The sequence below is a fragment of the Lampetra fluviatilis genome, chromosome 65 (genome assembly GCF_964198595.1).
Source record: "Lampetra fluviatilis chromosome 65, kcLamFluv1.1, whole genome shotgun sequence".
NCBI classification, from domain to species: domain Eukaryota; kingdom Metazoa; phylum Chordata; class Hyperoartia; order Petromyzontiformes; family Petromyzontidae; genus Lampetra; species Lampetra fluviatilis.
In genome coordinates, this window is record NC_136339.1 from 1,349,994 (window position 1) to 1,370,313 (window position 20,320).

The window sequence follows — 20,320 nt, forward strand, 5'->3', positions numbered from 1 at the left end:
GCTTCGGAATCAGTCCTTTTTATTTCCACTCCACAATACACTTTACTCACTCACTCTCCGTTGCTGGCAGACAACGGAGAGAGGACAGACTTCACACTAAGTCCCCACCGCGCACGTGGCACCCCGAGCCCCCGTCCGCGCGTGACCCTGCTCTTGTCAGTCTCCAGTCTGCTCTCGATCGTTCTCTCTCACTCTCTCTTAATCCCTTCGTCACGTGGTCCCCCCAGCCAATCGTTCATGGACAGCTTCGACCATTCTCGATGGTTCCCTGTCAATCCCGGGACCACGCCCCTCATCCGGCTCCCCATTAGCTGGGGCCCCGAATGGCTAGGCCAATCACTCCTGATGACATGCCGTGATCACGCCCGGGCCATGGTCCCTATCTCAACCCTTATTGGCTACAAGCAGGACCGGCAAGCCAATCCCCACGTGAACCCTCTATAGCTGTTATTACATCACCCCCCCCCCCCCCCCCCGGTGAAAAAATTTAGCCGTCTCGGCTGGGAAAAGGGTGAAGAACCAATTCCGCAACATCTTATTAGGGCACCAAGGTGCGTTTAACAATTCGAGGGTGAACCGGCGTCCCCGCGCCTAACAACATTTAAAACAGTCACCCTTAATAAAAAAAAATCACGACGTACATTAGGGCGCCCCTGCAGCGCAGTAACGACAGGGAAATCAGCGAAACGATCAAACGTTAACGAAACAGAAGAGATTTCGACCGCGTACGCGACGCGGGACCCTCTCCGCTCCCAGCGTAAGGTCGCTTTGCTTCCGGATGGACAGGAGGTGGCAGGCTCGAAGAAGAAGTAGGTTGTTGGTGCTTGGTCACGTCCAGGGCGGGCCCCATTGGAGGGGGGGCAGCGGGGGCTTCCTCAGCCCTCAGAACCTGTTCATCTGCAGGAGGCACAACACAGTCCCCCCTGGGATCAACGGGCGTGTCAAGCGGCGTAGTCGGCCCGGCAGAACCCGGCAGGTCAGCTAGTGGGGATGAAGGACCGACACGCGCGTCAACATAGGGTTTAAGTCGCGAGGAATGAACATACCACCGACGTTTTCCATATTGAACGCGGATATTTTGCGAGTTCCGAACATCTACCAGCGTCACAGGCCCCCGCCACAGCCTGTGCAGTTTAGGGGATGTGCCCGCCGGTACCTGGGGGCAGTGGAGCCACGCCAGGTCTCCCACTGACCAAGGCATGCGAGTATGCGATCGACGCGCATACCGTTCGTTCCTTGCCTGAGCACGGGCCGTCGCACACCGGGCAGCCTCTCGCGCCTCCGTTACTCGTTCAAGCGAATCACGCACGTGGTCAGGCAGGGAGCGGGACGGTTGTTTACTCGGCGTACCCAGTTGCACATCGATGGGTGGAACATTTTCACGGCCATACATAAAAAAAAATGGTGAGTATCCCGTGGACGTGTGCGGAACCATGCGGTATGCCGCTAAGACGCCTGGTATGTGCAGGTCCCAATCGGTTTGCTTTTCACTGACCGTGTGACAAAGCATAGCCGAGAGGGTACGGTTGAATCGTTCCACCATACCATCTGTTTGGGGATGGTATGGGGAGGTGCGAACTTTCTTTGTACCTAGCGCGTCACAAACTTCCCTAAGCAATTTAGAGGAGAAATTTCGCCCTTGATCTGTGAGCAGCCTCTCAGGTGCCCCCTTGTCCATGACATACCCGTTCAAGAAAGCGTCAGTGATGGACGCTGCCATTTGGTCGGGCAGAGGCCAGGCCATCGGCCATCGAGAAAAATATTCCACCCCGACCAGAAGGTATTTATTGCCCCTAGCCGACGGGGGGAACGGCCCCAGAATGTCGAGAGCAACTAATTCGTTGATACGGGACACTTCAATGGAACGCAACGGTGGTACATAGTGGTTCCGAGGCGGCTTCCTCTTCGCACAATCATGGCACGAGCGGACAAAGTCATTGATGTCTGCCGTCATACCGGCCCAGAAAAAATCCTTTTGCATCGCGGCCACAGTCTTCTGGACGCCGAGGTGCATCAACTTATCAGCGTGCAGAGTACGGAGCAGGTCGTAGCGAAGCGAAGTAGGCACTACCAAGCGTGGTCGGTCAGACAACCCGTCGGTACACATTAACAATCCCGACTTACCCCGGAACATCTGCCACTTCCAGCCCGCCAATTGCGATTTCTGTTTCCCTACCAATGTACGTAGCGGAGACAGCGAGGCATCGGCCTCCTGCTCGCGCAACCAGACCGCGTGCGGCAGCCACAAGGTATCATCGGTGTCCACCGACACCTGCTGCTCCTCCTCCTTCGCTTTCGCCCCTGCGTCGTCCTCATTCGCTATCGCCACCATAACCGGGCAGGGTGACGTGGGCGGTGCCGTGCAGCGGTGCGTGCCCGTCAGGCAAGTGCACGGAGGAACGGGTGGCAGCCTTGAGAGCGCATCCGCGTTTGCGTGACGGGCCCCCTTTCGGTATGTTATATCGAAGGAAAATTCCTGTAACGATTCCAACCACCGGGCCAATTGGCCTGACGGCTGATCCAATTTGAGGGAATATTGCAAAGCCGCATGATCAGTGCGGACCAGGAATTTCCGTCCATACAGGTACGGCCGGTACAATCGAACAAAATGGACAATTGCCAAAAGTTCCCGCCTTGTCACGCAATATCGCGTTTCCGCAGGGGATAGAACCCTGCTGCCGTACGCCACCACCCTCTCAACCCCGTCCTTGCGTTGTGACAAAACGGCCCCAATGCCGATATCACTAGCATCCGTATCAAGGATGAAGGGCTGCGAAAAATCTGGGTAATCTAACATAGGCGCCGTGGCGAGGTGGTCCCGAAGTGCCATAAAGGAACTTTCTTCCTCCGCACCCCATTTAAACCTTTGATTTTTGCCAGTTAGAACGTGTAATGGTTTTGCCAACGTCGCAAAGTTCTTAACGAAGCGGCGATAATAGGAAGCGAATCCAATAAACCGCCGAACATCACCCACCGAGGTGGGTGTGGGCCACTCACGTACACACTTCGTTTTCAGAGGGTCAGTGGATACACCGTCCGAACTGACAATATGACCCAGGTAACGGACGGAGTGTTGCAGATGCTGGCATTTCTTCGGTTTAAACTTAAGGTCAGCCGCACGCATTCTTTGAAAAACTGTCTCAAGGCGTTGGAGATGTTCCTCGAACGTGCGGCTAAAGACAATTATATCTTCTAGATATATGAGGCACGTTTCCCACTGCAGTCCCGCCAACACCAATTCCATGAGCCGCTGAAGCGTGGCCGGAGCCGCGTTCAGGCCCATCGGTAACCGATTAAATTCAAAGAGACCTTGCGGCGTGCGGAATGCCGTTTTGGCTTTTGACTCGTCATCGAGGGGAAGCTGCCAGAAGCCCGAGGACAGGTCAAGGGTGGAAAAGAATTTAGCACCCGATAAAGCATCCAATGAGTCATCCATCCTCGGTAAGGGGTACGCGTCCGCTACCGAAATTTTGTTCAACCGGCGGAAATCAACGCAAAACCTCGTACCACCATCTTTCTTCTTAACCAGAACGACGGGCGCGCCCCAAGGGCTGTTGGACGGCGAAATAATATCCGCCGCCAGCAATTCATCTACTGCCCCACGCACGTGTTCCCTTTCCGCCGGGCTCATACGGTGTGGGTGCATACAGACGGGAGGCGCCGCACCGGTTTCAATATGGTGCGACAAAAGCGACATGCGGCCCAGGTCCAACTCATTTCTGCTGAAAACATCAGCGTACCGCAGCAATAGCGAACGCAAGGCGTTCCTATGTTCATTTGACAAGGCAGAATTCTCTCCGCATAAATCTGCGATCCAGCGTTCTTGTGAACGATCATGCGGAGGCCCATCCGCGGGCATCCGAGCGCGCGGCGGTTTGTCACAAGAGGCGAAATCGGTAGTGGCATGAGCCAGCACCGATCCCTCCGGAACAACAACGCGGTCAGGTCCCCCATTCAAGACCTGTATGAAAGGTGCCTGACCTGGGCGCACGATCGTTTGTGCCACCGCCAAAGAAAAAGATTTCGATACCGAATTCGATGGGGATAATAGCACGCCCTTCGCATCCCTTCCCATTTGAAGTGGTTTTCGGTAACGCAGCGGGATAAGCATTTGCGCTCCCGATGGAACCTCCACCGTAGCCGCAACGACAGCAGTAACTGTGTTACCTGTAGGCGCATTGGCCAGCAGGGAAGGCAGGAACGCCATCCTACGACCCCCCGGCATTTCCAAACAGTCCTGGTCGACCCGTATTCTCAGCGGCATCCGGCGCAGGAAATCCGTACCCAACAAGCATGGAACAGCTAACGAGCGAGAAATTAACACAGGTTCTGCGGCGGTAATATTTCCGATAGCGATGCTCACATCCACCTGTCCGCAGATACCCATGCTCCCCCCATTGGCGGCAACACACGCATCATTAACCTTGCGTATCCGCGACGCAGGAATGGACAACAGATGAAAAATAACATCAGAAATGATGGTAGCCGATGCGCCAGTGTCCACCAAGATACGGACGTCGACGCCGTCGATGGTACCTCGTACCGTCGACGAGCCCGACGCCGCAGCCACAATCCTGCGAGCCAATTTCTTCCACTGTGTAGCAGAGCGTGTCAATGGAGCAGGAGAAGTAAAATTATCGTTAGGAGTGTAAGAATGAGTGCGAGTGGATGAGTGATGTGACACGACCTGCCGGGTGTCCGATTTGTGCCGACTCGCCCGAGGTTGTTGCAGCTCCGCAGCAGGTAGAGGAGATGGAGGTCCCCTTGGCGGAAGAGGCGACAGCAGAGGTCGGCAGCGGCAGTCACGGGCGAAGTGGCCCCGTCTGCCGCACTTGAAACACGCGGCCGACGTCGGTCGGTGGTCGGACGACCCGGCCCTCACACGCGGCCGGCCCGTGTAGTCAGCCCGCTGGTCGCGCAGCCGCCGTCCCGGAATCCTATGCGGGACAGCAGCAGCCAGCATGTCGTCGTCGCCCGAGTCGTCGGAGCAGTGGACAACCAGTCGCGGAGACCACCCCAGAGGCGGCCCGTCGATCTCGGGTTTCCCCGTCCATGCCGCCATCTGGTCCCAACGCTTGATATTAAACTTAGCGTCCAGGCAGCGCGCCACCCACCGCGATGAAAGCGGTTCGTGGCCGCACACTGGTAGAGAGATGTTGAGCTCCTGAGACAACTCCAGCATGCGGGAAAAGATGAGCGAATCCAAATGCTTGGCCGTTGCATCGGGGTAGGCGGCCATGGCCATCGCCATCAATGCCCCCCGATAGGCCAACGGCGATTCCTCCGGTGCTCGGCGACGCGACATAAATTTTCTGGTGGCCGATGTCGGCGGGTCATAAAATTCCGCCATCTCTGTGAACGCATCCCGCAGTGTCTTCTTCTTGGACGCCGGGATGGAGCGGAAGACTCCCAGAGACACATCATCGAGCAGCGTAGGTAGCACTCCCAGCGCTTCTTCCTCCGTCCAGTTCACAGATCTAAAAGCTGACTCGAAGCGCCACGTAAAAGCACTCCAATCGCCCCGGCGATAAATTCTTTTATTTGTGGAAGGCGATGTCCGCAGTGGCAGGCGCGTGCCGCGGGCGTCTCCGACTGCCGTTCCCGCTCTCCACTCGGTGCAGGCAAAATGGCGTCCGGCGGCTGCGTGGTGGTAGGCACGCCCAAAATGGCAGCCGACGACTCCGGCGCAGCCGCCCCACCCAAGACGACGGCGTCCTCCCTCGTGGCAGGAGCAATGGCGGGTCCCGATTCCATAGCAGGACCCCTTCCCGCGGCGTCCAGCTGATCGGCGATCTGGCGACCCACGGCTGGTGAGGACGCCACCGCGGTCACCAGGCTTAGCAGAATGGCGCGCAACGACTCAATCTGCTCCGCCATCAGCCGCCATTCATCTCTTGGTCTTGCGGTGGTCGCATCCTCCCCCGGTCGACGCTGAGAGGCGTCGAGGCGAGTGTCATAAGCAGGCGGCACAAGGGCTGTAGCTCCCAACAGCTCATCTTCATCCGTCTCGACCTCTTCCTCCGATAGAGGCACGGGCAGGTTCTTTTTTCTGGGGTGTTTAGACATCTTGACGATCGTCCAAACAGTCGCAGAATTACTTCTGACACCAGTGTAATAATCCTTCTTGAGACGGCTTCGGAATCAGTCCTTTTTATTTCCACTCCACAATACACTTTACTCACTCACTCTCCGTTGCTGGCAGACAACGGAGAGAGGACAGACTTCGCACTAAGTCCCCACCACGCACGTGGCACCCCGAGCCCCCGTCTGCGCGTGACCCTGCTCTTGTCAGTCTCCAGTCTGCTCTCGATCGTTCTCTCTCACTCTCTCTTAATCCCTTCGTCACGTGGTCCCCCCAGCCAATCGTTCATGGACAGCTTCGACCATTCTCGATGGTTCCCTGTCAATCCCGGGACCACGCCCCTCATCCGGCTCCCTATTAGCTGGGGCCCCGAATGGCTAGGCCAATCACTCCTGATGACATGCCGTGATCACGCCCGGGCCATGGTCCCTATCTCAACCCTTATTGGCTACAAGCAGGACCGGCAAGCCAATCCCCACGTGAACCCTCTATAGCTGTTATTACATATATATAGAAGATAGTGCTCACAAAGGCAGCCTACTGCTACGTGTTAAACAGATCGAGGGTGCTGACCGCGTCTCTCCGCCAGGTACTACATGTTCCAGGGCCAGCAGAGTCCGCTGTCGGTGCAGACCCGGAGCGCATTCGGAGAGGCTCCCCGTGACGTCTGGACTCAGATGGACGACCATGGGCAAGTCTGGGTTCCCGGTCACGTCACCCTCAATGAGTCTACCCCTTTCCAGGTGTCTCTTTCTCACATCCTCAGTGCTGTGTCTCTCTAGCTCAGGTGCCTATGGGGCTGTGAATCAGGTCTGCCCTCCCTCCCTCTCTCTCTTTTTTTACATTTTCCCGCGTTTTAATTTGGTAGAAATTCATAATCCACAATGTAACTTGAACGCGTGAAAACAAAACGCGTAACAAGGTTACATTAAAGTACACAAAATATCGACCATAAATATAGAGAACGCACAGGGCAGTCGTGTGGTTGCTGATGATAATTATTAGGAGCAGAGCGATTATCTCGCTGGCAATCCACTCAATTATCGCGATTCGATTATATATTTGTTTTTACAATGTGATGAACGTAGCGGCATCTAGCAAATACAGGGGGATGATCATGTGAACCTATGACATGTATGTAGGAATCTAAAACACCTCGATTCTTACACACGTTATTCGATCAAATGAATCGCACGTTTAGAGAACCGATCATGAATCGATGCATAATTACAACCCATAACCACCACGCTTTGGAAAAAGCGGCTCAGGGTTGCCACCCGTCTTGGTTTTCCCAGGATCGTCCTCGTTTTGAGGTGGCTGTCCTAGAAAATGTCTGCGTCTTCCCGTGACATTATTAGTCCCAGAATTTTAGCAGTTGTGCAATATTAGGACCCCCCCCCCCCTTCGTCACACGGCGTCACAAAAAGTCAGACCCCCCCTCAAATATGACTTCACAAAGCTCTGCCGCCCCCAGAAATAAAACATGCTTCAAATCGCTATAAACTATTGTCATTGTAGTGCGTATTTAATGTGACGCTGCACTCTGACGTTGTAGGAGAAAACGTTTATTTAAAAGTCTATTTAATTAAGTAGAACGTGTTGTCTATATTTATTTAAAGTTGCGCATGAAATATTCTGCTTTCCATGATAGGTCCCGGTTTTTTTTTTTAATTCTCAGGTTGCAACCCAGCGCACGTCCGTGTCTGTCCCCATCGTTCAAGTTGCCGCACAGCCAAACCCCGAGATCGGCGCATCCTCAAGCGCCAAACTACTGGAGTTAGGGGCCGTCCATAAATGACGTCACACACCTGGGGGCGGGGGGTCAGACATTTGTGACGATGTGTGACGAGGGGGCGGGGGTTTAGAAGTGTGACGTCACGTGAAAATGCGCAACTTTAAATAAATATAGACAACAGGCTGCTACTACGACGTGTTAAACTCAGCCCAAAGTTCTTCGCCAGCTCCCTAATCAGCACGTCATGCCGTCACTGCCGACCGCTCCAACTCAGAAACTCAGCCGGCTTCTTGGGCCACGCTTTTTTCTGCGGTTTCTTTGCGCAACTCGGAGCCGAGCGATAGCGGCCACGCCTTGACCAGACCGCCCGGAGGTCTGGTCATGTGTGTGTGGTGTGTGTGTACGTTGAACTTCTTTCGCACCGTACGTGGCCATCGGAGGTGCGGGGAACGGACAGCAAATAAAACACAACAAGCAGTTTTAAATAAATTGTGGTGTTGTGTAGTGTAGCGTATCGTAATGTAGTGTATAGTGTAGTGCATAGTAGTGTATAGTGTAGTGTATAGTAGTGTATAATAGTGTCTGTTGAACTTCTTTCGCACCATTAATAGACAACTGTACTAATCATCGAACAAACACAGTCACTGCATCGTGCACTTTCAGATGCGCTTCTGCAGCCATTTGGAATGCTCTTCCTTCTCGATATTAGGAAACCGCTGGAGCTATCCACTTTTAGATCATCATCGAGATTGACAAACTCATTTCCTTAGAGCTGCTTTTCACGTTTAGTTTGTTGTCCTTCCCCTCCGCACCTCCGATTAGCGCTGTTGGCAAAAAAATGTCAGCGTCCACGTGTACATCACGAGTTGGGTGCGACGTCAGACTAATTCGAAACTGGCGACCAAAATAGTCATTGTTTTGTAATTGCTTTGGCACAAACGGAAGAGGCTTCCTCAGCCCACTGGGACTGTCCCAGCCCTGTCGGGGCGTTCAGAGGCCCATGCCGCTATGGTGATGTGGTGCCACCAAGGCGCCGCAGTGGCCAGCTTTTAAGTACTTCGCCTTTACCCGTGGGTTGATCCCACCAAAACCCTTCATAAACTCTTGTTGCAGCAGCTCTTTCTCCTATGTCAGCAGTTCACCTGCTGTATCTGTTCCACCTGATGACGGTCGCTTGTGTTGCGATCGAAACGTCGTGATCTATTATTTTTCTACCTACGTGACTTTACCGAAAGAACCAAAGAGTTTGGCATACAGGAGTTTGTGAGTTCAAACCCAACCCCTGACGCCTGCTGTATATTTGGAGTTTACTGTTCTCCCCTTTCATTTGTGGCAGCCAGGTCGCGTCTGAGTAAAGACAATGTTTAGTTTAAATTGTTCATAGTGTGCACTGCGCTATGAACCTGGAAACCCGGGATCGATTCCCGCTCACGGCCAACACCAGTGACGATTATCTGAACCGGTACTGGGTATCACCTAGGTCGACTCAGCCTCAAACAAGTACCTGGTATGTGTAAACATCGTCGCTGGGGAGACAAAGGCGGCGTGGTGCTGGCCACCCACCCCCTCGTGTGTCAAAGTACCGGAATTCATAGGTGCTGCTCCTTGCTAACAACACTTGCTCCAACAGTCTGTTAAGGGTATACGAGGGGGAGCGGAATCTTTGTTTTTGTTTAACTGCCACCTGACTGCCCACCCGCGTGCCTCCCGCAGGTTCTGTTCGTGGTGCAGACGCGGAGACGAAACCCCCACGTGGCACTCGACGACATCGCCCTGGAGGCCGCCCAGTGCCCCGAGGGGCCCGACGCCGGCCCCACAAAGGAGCCGCTGCTGCCCAGTGAGCAACCCGCGCGTGGATTGCTAGACCAGACGGGGAGGGAGGGGGCTTCCGTTGTATTGATGATTTGTTTTGTTTGTTTTCTTAACGGTGAGACGGCCGATAGAGACCTCTTGAGCTGGGAGGGTTGGGAAGTAACTTTGAATGGCGGCCCTCGTGGCTCGGAGGATCAAAAACGCTGAGCTAAAACTAAATTGTTTCTTGCTGTGGTTGTCCCACCTGATGACGGACGCTTGTGTTGCGCCCGAAACGTCGTGATTTAATATATTTTATACCTACGTGACTTTACCGAAAGAACCCAAGAGGATGGATCCCTGCAGTCACGAAAACTTCACATCTAGATTAGTAAACGATTGTTCATGTTACCAGGTAAGGCCCCACACTGAGCTACGTGGCTCTTTTTCAGAAGTGACCTGGCGATCACAAATAATTGTTCAACGAAGGGGCTCTTGATCACAGTGAAATTTAAAGCGGCTAAAGACTCTTAAACGCATGACGTTGATTCGAAATGTGGAGCGAGAGACCTGAGGACCCGGAGGAAAAACACCACGCGACCACAGGAAGTAAGACACGCAAACTCCAAATATACAGCTGGCTTCAGGATCGGAGTTGAGCCCACGACCTCCTGTAGAACAGGCGAGGAAGTTACCACCTCGCCACCGTGGTAAGAGCCACTGAGATGGAGAGCTCTTTTTCAGAATCAACCTGGCGACAAATGATAGCTCATCGACGTGGATCATGATCACATAGAAATGTACAGCAGAAGCCAAATCCTCAAAACGGACAGCAGCATGAGGCTGGCACCACTGAGATCTCGAGTTCGATTCCAGGATTCACCAGCCACCTGTGATTAAACCGAGTTCTCAAGCTTTGTCAGTTGATATCCATAGACTCACACAGAGACCCATAGACTCACACAGAGCCCCACAGACTCACACAGAGATCCATAGACTCACATAGAGACCCATAGACTCACGTAGAGACACATAGACTCACACAGAGACCCATAGACTCACACAGAGCCCCACAGACTCACACAGAGATCCATAGACTCACCTAGAGACCCATAGATTCACATAGAGACACATAGACTCACACAGATACCCATAGACTCACACAGAGACCCATAGACTCACGTAGAGACCCATAGACTCACGTAGAGACCCATAAACTCACGTAGAGACCCATAGACTCGACTCACAGAAACCCATAGAATCGCGAGTTCTCAAGCTTTGTCAGTTGATAGACTCACGTAGAGACCCATAGACTCACACAGAGACACATAGACTCACACAGAGACCCTTAGACTCACACAGAGATGCATAGACTCATGCATAGACCCACAGACTCACACAGAGACACATAGACTCACACAGAGACACATAGACTCACACAGAGACCCATAGACTAATGTAGAGACCCATAGACTCACAGAGAGACCCACAGACTCACACAGAGACCCATAGACGCACACAGTGATTGGTTTGTCATTAAACCAGGTGCTCAAGTGTCGTGAGTCGATGGTCTCAACTTGACCACAAATGACTTACATTTATATCCATAGATTCACGTAGAGACCCATAGACTCGACTCACAGAAACCCATAGACTCACACAGAGACCCATAGACTCACGTAGAGACCCATAGACTCATGTAGAGACCCATAGACTCACGTAGAACCCAATAGACTCACACAGAGACCCATAGACTCACACAGAGACCCATAGACTCACACAGACACCCATAGACTCACACAGAGACACATCGACTCAGGTAGAGACCCATAGACTCAAACAGAGACCCATAGACTCATGTAGAGACCCATAGACTCACACAGAGACCCATAGACTCACACAGAGACCCATAGACTCATGTAGAGACCCATAGGCTCACACAGAGACCCATAAACTCACACAGAGACCCATAGACTCATGTAGAGACCCATAGACTCACACATAGACCCATAGACTCACACAGAGACCCATAGACTCACACAGAGACCCATAGACTCACGTAGAGAGCCATAGACTCACACAGAGACCCATAGACTCACACCGAGACCCATAGACTCAAACAGACACCCATAGACTCACACAGAGACCCATCGACTCACGTAGAGACCCATGAACTCAAACAGAGACCCATAGACTCACGTAGAGACACATAGGCTCACACAGAGACCCACAGACTCACACAGACACCCATAGACTCACACAGAGACCCATCGACTCACGTAGAGACCCATATACTCGCACAGAGATCCATAGACTCACGTAGAGACCCATAGACTCACACAGAGACCCACAGACTCACACAGAGACCCATAGACTCACACAGAGACACATAGGCTCACACAGAGACCCAAAGACTAATGTAGAGACCCATAGACTCACAGAGAGACCCATAGACTCACACAGAGACCCACAGACTCACACAGAGATGCATAGACTCACGCATAGACCCACAGACTCACACACAGACACATAGACTCACACAGAGACACATAGACTCAAACAGAGACCCATAGACTAATGTAGAGACCCATAGACTCACAGAGAGACCCACAGACTCACACAGAGACCCATAGACGCACACAGTGATTGGTTTGTCATTAAACCAGGTGCTCAAGTGTCGTGAGTCGATGGTCTCAACTTGACCACCAATGACTTACATTTATATCCATAGATTCACGTAGAGACCCATAGACTCGACTCACAGAAACCTGTAGACTCACACAGAGACTCATAGACTCACACAGAGACCCATAGACTCACACAGACACCCATAGACTAACACAGAGACCCATCGACTCACGTAGAGACCCATAGACTCAAACAGAGACCCATAGACTCATGTAGAGACCCATAGACTCACACAGAGACCCATAGACTCATGTAGAGACCCATAGACTCACACATAGACCCATAGACTCAAACAGAGACCCATAGACTTACGCAGAGATCCATAGGCTCACACAGAGACCCATAGACTCACACATAGACCCATAGACTCACACAGAGACCCATAGACTCACACAGAGACCCATAGACTCACGTAGAGAGCCATAGACTCACACAGAGACCCATAGACTCACACAGAGACCCATAGACTCACACAGAGACTAGGTTGTGATTAAACTGGGTGCTCAAGTCTAGTGAGATGATGGTCTTTAGCCCGGTACAACACTTATTTGTGCTAAATTTTATCTCTTGAAATAAAAGTGCAAGGACTCCTTTACTACGAGTTAGGTTCCAGACGTTTGTTCGTAAGTTGATTTGTTCATAAGTCACAACTTTACTCCTGTCAATTCCAAACACGTTGTAGACTAAACACGGGGAATGGCTTTAAAAGTTGTCTAATCTCTTGTAGATGCCGCTGGTTCTTCACGTTCTGCAGATGTAGATGCCACCAGCACAATCTATTGCGTGGCAGTTGAACTTACGACTCTCGGTCCTACCGGGCAATTGGACTTACGGATGGGTTTGTTCGTATCTCTGAAAGATCGTGAGTCGATGTGTTCGTAAGTAGAGGAGTCCCTGTATCAGTTATGATTGTAAGGCTATGACCACTATTCAGTCACAGAGCGTGTGTTGCTGGATGGGAGATTCCAACCCCCTTCATTCTGTGGACCAAATTTTACTTGTGGAAGGGGATCTCAGAGGTAGTTCTTTGATATTCACTTCCATGGTCTGTTCTCTAACTCAGACTCTGTGTGTTGCTGGACTCTGTTTTGCTGGTGGACTCTGTGTTGATTGTTGACTGTGGACTGTGTGTGCCTTAGAGGACTGTGGTGGACCTACGTGGCTCCGAGAACCAAATTCGACATTCACCTCCCCCAACTACCCTGGCCCCTACATCAGCGAAGCGCACTGTGAGTTCCCCCCTCCCTCCTCCCCTCCTCCCCTCCCTCTCTCCCTCCCCCCCACACAGAGTCCACCAGCAACACACAGAGTCCGAGTTTGAGAGAACACACCCTGGAGGTGGATATCACAGAACTCCCCCTGATATCCCTTTACTGTTTACTTTTTGGCGCTCTCTGGTCCAACAGCGGTGAGACTAGGCCATAAATAAGGATGTCCCTGGTGTAGGCCAATCAGTTTCAAATACAATGCATACATTATTATCAGGGCATGTTTGTTTGCATGTTCACTGCAAGTATGTGCGGTTAATGCAGATTTGATTGCCTGCGAAAGGTATTGATTTTGTGTTTGAACATCTTAACACCTTCTGCTTTATTGCCAGCTAGGGTGTAACCTATTCTTATTTTTCAAATTCGAAAAAATACGTCGCAAATTACTAAAATTGGGATGACACAGAACAGCAATATCGCCCGGTACCGTGAATCTCCTGCAGACTGCGTCTGTGAAACGTAGCGGTGAACGACGGTGGCCAATATCCATACCTCCAATTGGCACGGTTGGCAATGTACAGTGCAAAAGAAGTTCAACATACATACGGTACGGCGGAGCTGTTCCCTGTAGCCAGTGTTCAAATACAAAGTCCTATTTTCGGGAACTCAAGTGTTCGTGTAAACTGCGGACAAAAGTTCAGATTGTAATTTCCACCGCAGGGCTCAGAGGTACTCATTGAGGTGAACCCCTGGCTCTGGGCATTTTGAGTAGGGAGACACTCTGTCAGGTTGAGGTCTGCCTGCAGGGGATGGGAGAACAACACAGACAAAATAGCTGCCACACCTTCCAGTAGTTTCAGGAATTCTGTCCCATTGTCCCCAAAAAGCTTTTGCAAAAGTCAGAATCGAGTTCTGAGTTAAAACGGGGCGGGGTTACCTGAGTAGCGGGCGGGGGCTACCTGATCAGTGGGCGGGGCTACTTGATCAGTGGGCGGGGCTACTTGGCACTTGATCAGTGGGCGGGGCTACCTGGAATAATTTGTCAATGTGGGATTGCAAACAGCAGCAACAACATCTCCCCCTGCTGTGAAAACCTGGCAGGACCCTCTTTTAAAAGAGAGTCTTGAAATTCGGGTGAAATTTTCCTGAGCAAATGAGTGAAATGATAATAATTATACAATAGACTCCAGATTATCCGCGTGCGGTTTATATGATTTGCAGATTACCACGCAGCTGAGATTTTGACATACATTAATAACATGGATTTTCCCTTAAGCCCAAATTAATCATCTAAAAACAGTTATACATTGATCTTCTGGGAAATGTTTATTACAAGTCAAGTGCTTAAACCGAACAAATATGTGTGCTCCAGTTAATCCAAAATCCACGTGATCACCTCGAAAGTGCAGTAGTTACATATGTTTACAACGGTGGGCGGAGTTTTGTTGATTTTGATTGGCGTGACTCTGCTATCATCCACTTAGTGGGCGGACTCTTCTGCATGGGAGCAGGAAAGTGTCATCACTGAGAATGCAGAAAATTTATATTTTTGGATTATCCGCGATTTTGAATTATTCGCGGCCATCTTACCCGTTATTAGCGCCGATAATCCAGAGTCCACTGTAGTACCGCACTGCTGTGGAATGTGGAATGGTTTCCCCGCACCCGCAGGCATGTGGCTCATCATCGCCGACGATGGCAACAACGTCCAACTACACTTCACGGAGTTTGCGCTGGAACAGGGTTACGACTTCGTGGAGGTCAGGGGTGGATATGGCTACGAGGCCAACTCCACCTTCATCGGTAAGGCGCACCGCTCGTCGCTAAGGCCCACCGCTCGTCAGTAAGCCCCACCACTCGTCAGTAAGGCCCGCCGCTCATCGCTAAGGCTCACCACTCGTCAGTAAGCCTCATCGCTCGTCGGTAAGGCTCACCACTCGTCAGTAAGCCTCATCGCTCGTCGGTAAGGCCCACCGCTCGTTGGTAAGGCCCACCGCTCGTTGGTAGGGTCCACTGCTTGTGGGTAAGGACCACCGCTCCTCGAGCCGTTTTGCCCGGCGATTTTACGATGAAGGTTGCAAGGTGTGCGCGTGTGAGCACAGCGATAACATATTTAACTCTGGCTGTCGCCTGATGATGCTGGTTGTAATTACTGCCAAAACGTCGGACTAGAATTGTGAATGTTGTGGGTTTACTCTCCCAACACACAGGTGTGCTGTACTAATAAAGAATTGGCATGTTTTGTTTACGTGACAAACCTTACTAATTGGCTGTGTCGGGTGGTGGCGGGTTTAATGACATTCAAATTTACGCGATTTAACCCAAAACACTATCATGGATCTTCATTTGCACTCACACACTAAACTGAACTATTTTTATTTTACCAGGTAAGGCCTAACTGAGCTATATCGCTCTTCTTCAGAAGCGACCTGGCTATTACAAATGAAAGCTCAACTAATTGGCTTATCGTGTGGAAAATTTTGCAGCAGCCAAATACTCTAAAACGCACGTTTCTAAAAGTGTCGGGGAAAAACCAGAGGCCCCGGAGAAAAATCCACGCGACCACGCGGAGAGAAACATGCAAATTACAAATATACATCAGGTATCAGGGTCCAGATCGAACCCACAAGCTCCTGCATACCAGGCGAGGTCGTTAACATATCCTAGCCACCGTGGCGAACCTAAACATCGATATAAAACAAAAACATCGATGCTGCAGATACCGAGTGTCCTGAGGGATATTGCACAACTAACAAACGAGGTTTTTAACGGGTTGTAAACGAATGCGAATAACAAAAAGAGCAACCGTAACGTGGGAAGGGAAAGAGGCGGCAGAAAAAAAGATGTTCAGGACAGGTGCAAGTCAGCCCCGCATTTTTACTCGAATAGGGACAACAGACAGAATGAAAATACGGCGTCTTATACTCCAGGAATCCGAGGAGCTATGAAGCTATTTTTCATAGATGTCCAGGAGACTAGGGGAGATAAGGGGCGGAGGGTGAAGGGAGGGAACGAAGCTGTGGATGAGCGACAGTGGTAGTCCAGAAACGTGGTGGATGTCTTCACTTTTTATATATTTTATATTATATATATTAACAACACGTTTATATTTATGCGATCTAAACGAAAAACCTCTGTAATGGATAGACTAAAATGTTATGTGCACGTGGGAGGAGAATCGGAGCACCTGGAGTAAGGGGCATGCGCGTGAGTACGCGACGCTCTTATCCCACACGGGTGGAATGGACGGGGATTGGCAAGTTTAAGTGGAAAATTCAAGGAGCAAGCCACGGCAGTGCGATTGTGACCACGCAACCCAAACTATGGCCCATAGTAAAACCATAGAGACCCACAGAGATCCATAGAGATGCACAGACCCATAGAGACGCACGGAGATCCATAGAGATGCATGGATATCCAGAGACGCACAGAGATCCATAGAGACGTACAGAGATCCATGGAGACGCACAGACATCCATGGAAGCGCACAGATCTATAGAGACACACAGATCCATAGAAACGCACAGACATCTATGGAAGTGCACAGAGATCTATAGAGATGCATTAAAGACACAAGACACAGTGAGATTGTGTCCACACAACCCAATATATGGACCAAAACAGGAAATCACTGTAGTCTGCGCCCTTTCAACAGCAACACTATCCCGGAGCCCTCTCGTGCCTAGCAGACTTCACCATTGGCATTTAGATCCTGAACGTATCGCTGCCAATATGCAAGAAGGGAGTCGAAACGGATGGAGTTTAGTCCACATTGTTGTTGAAGCACCTCCCGTGAAGCCAGGTTACGAGCACCTCCTTGACGCCCACATATAGATCCACCGACCCGCAGCGCTGAAATTACAGGCCCACCGTGCGTAGCCACCGCCACCCGGCTGACGTTTCCATCACTCGCACACTATAGCTTGAGCGACTGGCAGCGTTGCAGGGGTCCAGGCGAGGGCTCAACCCGTCCACAAAGCATCTCGGGAACGCGCGGTGTTCAATTTAACTTGCGTACAGCCCGTGACTGGCTTCGAACGGAGGTGGTCGTCTGTCCGTCTGCCCTATGTGCGTCCGTCCATCGCGGACGTGAGCAGGCCGCTTCACGGGCGCGGGCCCAGGAGGCGACCTCTTCTCGCCCTCCAGCCTCATGTCGGTCATCTTCCTGAGCGACGAGACCACCACCGCGAGGGGCTTCCACGCCAACTTCACGACGGGCTTTCGCCTGGGCCTGCCGCGTGAGTTCCTGCGGCGAGCGGGCGAGCCCAATGCCCCACGGTCGCTCGTAGCTCAGCGAGACGCATACACCTGGACCCCGGGCTTGAACCCAGGATCGTCATCAGTTACTGGCGCATTGCCTCGGACGCGCTGGCCATTAATGGACCCCCTAGAGAACAGGTGGGGGGGGGGGAAATCTGCGGCCCTTTGGACCGCAGACTTAAATGCCACACGGTCCGTGGCCAAGCGAGGTGCGGCGATTATAAATGGCCCCGCTAACGCTACGCGTCCCACCATCGCCGCTGCTTGCATCTTAGCCGCACCGATGGGGTATCAGAGGAGGGGGGGGTGGGACATTCGACCTGGAAACATGCATCGTGTGATGCTGTCACGGGATGGAGTAATTCTACGCTCGGGGTATATTACTAAACGAAAGATTGTTGTTATTTTACCGGGTAAGGCCCAATACAATAAGTATGTTGGGACTTCTTTCGCACCATACGCGGCCAACCTGTTAGCACGGTCGGCTTACGTCCTGGTGCCAAAGAAGTTGTTCAACGCGCGTACGAATCGCAACTTCGCCACGTGTGCCGATGCTGCCACGCGATGCGCTGCAGGTGTGTGCCTCTGTGTGTGTGTGCGCTCTGTGTGTGTGTGCTCTGTGTGTGCCTCTGTGTGTGTGTGTGTGTGCGCTCTCTGTGTGTGTGCGATCTGGGTGTGTGTGTGCCTCTGTGTGTGTGTGCGCTCTGTGTGTGTGTGCGCTCTGTGTGTGTGTGTGCCTCTGTGTGTGTGTGCGGTCTGTGTGTGTGTGTGTGTGCGGTCTGTGTGTGTGCGCATGCTTAACTCTCTGTGTGTATGTGTGCACTCTCTGTGTGTGTGTGTGCGCTCTGTGTGTGTGCCTCTGTGTGTGTGTGCGGTCTGTGTGTGTGTGCGGTCTGTGTGTGTGTGCGCATGCTTAACTCTCTGTGTGCATGTGTGCGCTCCCTGTGTGTGTGTGCGCTCTGTGTGTGTGCGCTCTCTGTGTGCGTGCTTAGCCCTGTGCTCGGAGGGCGAGTTCCAGTGCCGAGTGGGCGGCTGCGTGAGCGCGGCGTCCGTGTGCAATGGCAGCTGGGAGTGCGGCGACGGATCCGAGGAGAGAGGCTGCGGTGAGCGCCGCTCCGCACCACGACTCCCCCATCGCACGCCGAGGGGTGGTGGGGGTGGTGGTGGGGGCCACAGCGGGGGGGGACACGGGTGCCTCGCGACTAACCCTAAACCCTAACCCGGTGTTAATTTCTCTCACCTTATGAGCAAAAAAAAAACCGATTGACACGACTCTGTCTCTTTATATACACTGTTGCTTATCCTTGCCATGTGGATATATTTATTCAAGAAGATATCTTGGTTACATTTGGTGTCATACAACCAACAAAACATGGTCACATTTCTTTCGTAGGCCCCTTTTAGTTTCCGTAGGCCCTATGCACAGTGCCTGCCGTGGCCTATTGGCAAATACGGCCCTGGTGGGGGGGTGGGCGAGTGAATGAGTGGGTAAATGAGTGTGTGTGGCTTCAGCTATGGAAGGAAACCAGAGCACCCAGAGGAAACCCCATCGCAGGACAGGAGGAGAAAATACAAACTCCACACAGATATAGCCGCCCGTGCCGGGAATCGAACCCAGGGGTTCCTGCCGTGAGGCGCGTCACCACTGCGGCGCTGCCCTGCCACACGTGCTGTGCTGTCTATCAGCACACACTAGTCTGTCTGTACACCCGCGTGTCTGTTTGAACACCCGCGTGTCCGTCTGTCTGCGTGCGCCAGTTCGTCTGCTGGACCTCTCTGTGCCGCTCCCCAACGCGACCGCCCGCGGCGTGCCCCAGCTGTGGACGCAGCGCGACGCCGCCTGGGGGAGCGCGTGCGCGGACACGTGGAGCCGGAGCCTCTCCAACCACACCTGCGTCTCCCTGCACTACCCGTGAAAGACGGGGGAGAGGGGGGGTTTGGGGGGCCTGGGGGGCGGGGGGGAAAGGCGGAGACTGGGGCGGGGGGGGGGGCTTTGGGGGGCTTGGGGGGGGCGGGGGGGGAAGGAGGAGAGACTGGGGGGCTAGGGGGGTGAGGGAGGCAGAGGGCGGGGGGGAGGGGGTGGCCGGGACGGATGGCTGCTGCCTAAGAAACTTTTTATTTTCACCTGGTCAAGGATCGATAGGCTAGGGCCCCGGGTTGTTCTTGTTGCTGTTGGGGTCCCTGACCCGCTGCTCGCAACTCATTCAAGGGCCTTCGTGACGGTGGGCAGGCCCGGATAAAGCCACGGAGACATTTCCTGTTCACCTTAAGTTGCGACAGGGATGGCCTTTGGCCCCACATACTGAACATCTTCTTTGTCACTCGCACACTCTCTCACGCACTAAACTACTTTTTTTATTTGACCAAGTAAAAGCCTACTGTGCTTTACAGCTCTTTTTCAGAAGCGACCTGGCTATCATAAATTATATAGCTCAATTAAGTGGCTTATCATCATCGCGTGGGAATTCATAGCAGCAGCCAAAGACTCTAAACGCGTGGTGACGTTGATTCTAAATGTGGAAGGGAAAAACCGGAGGTCCCGGAGAAAAACTCACG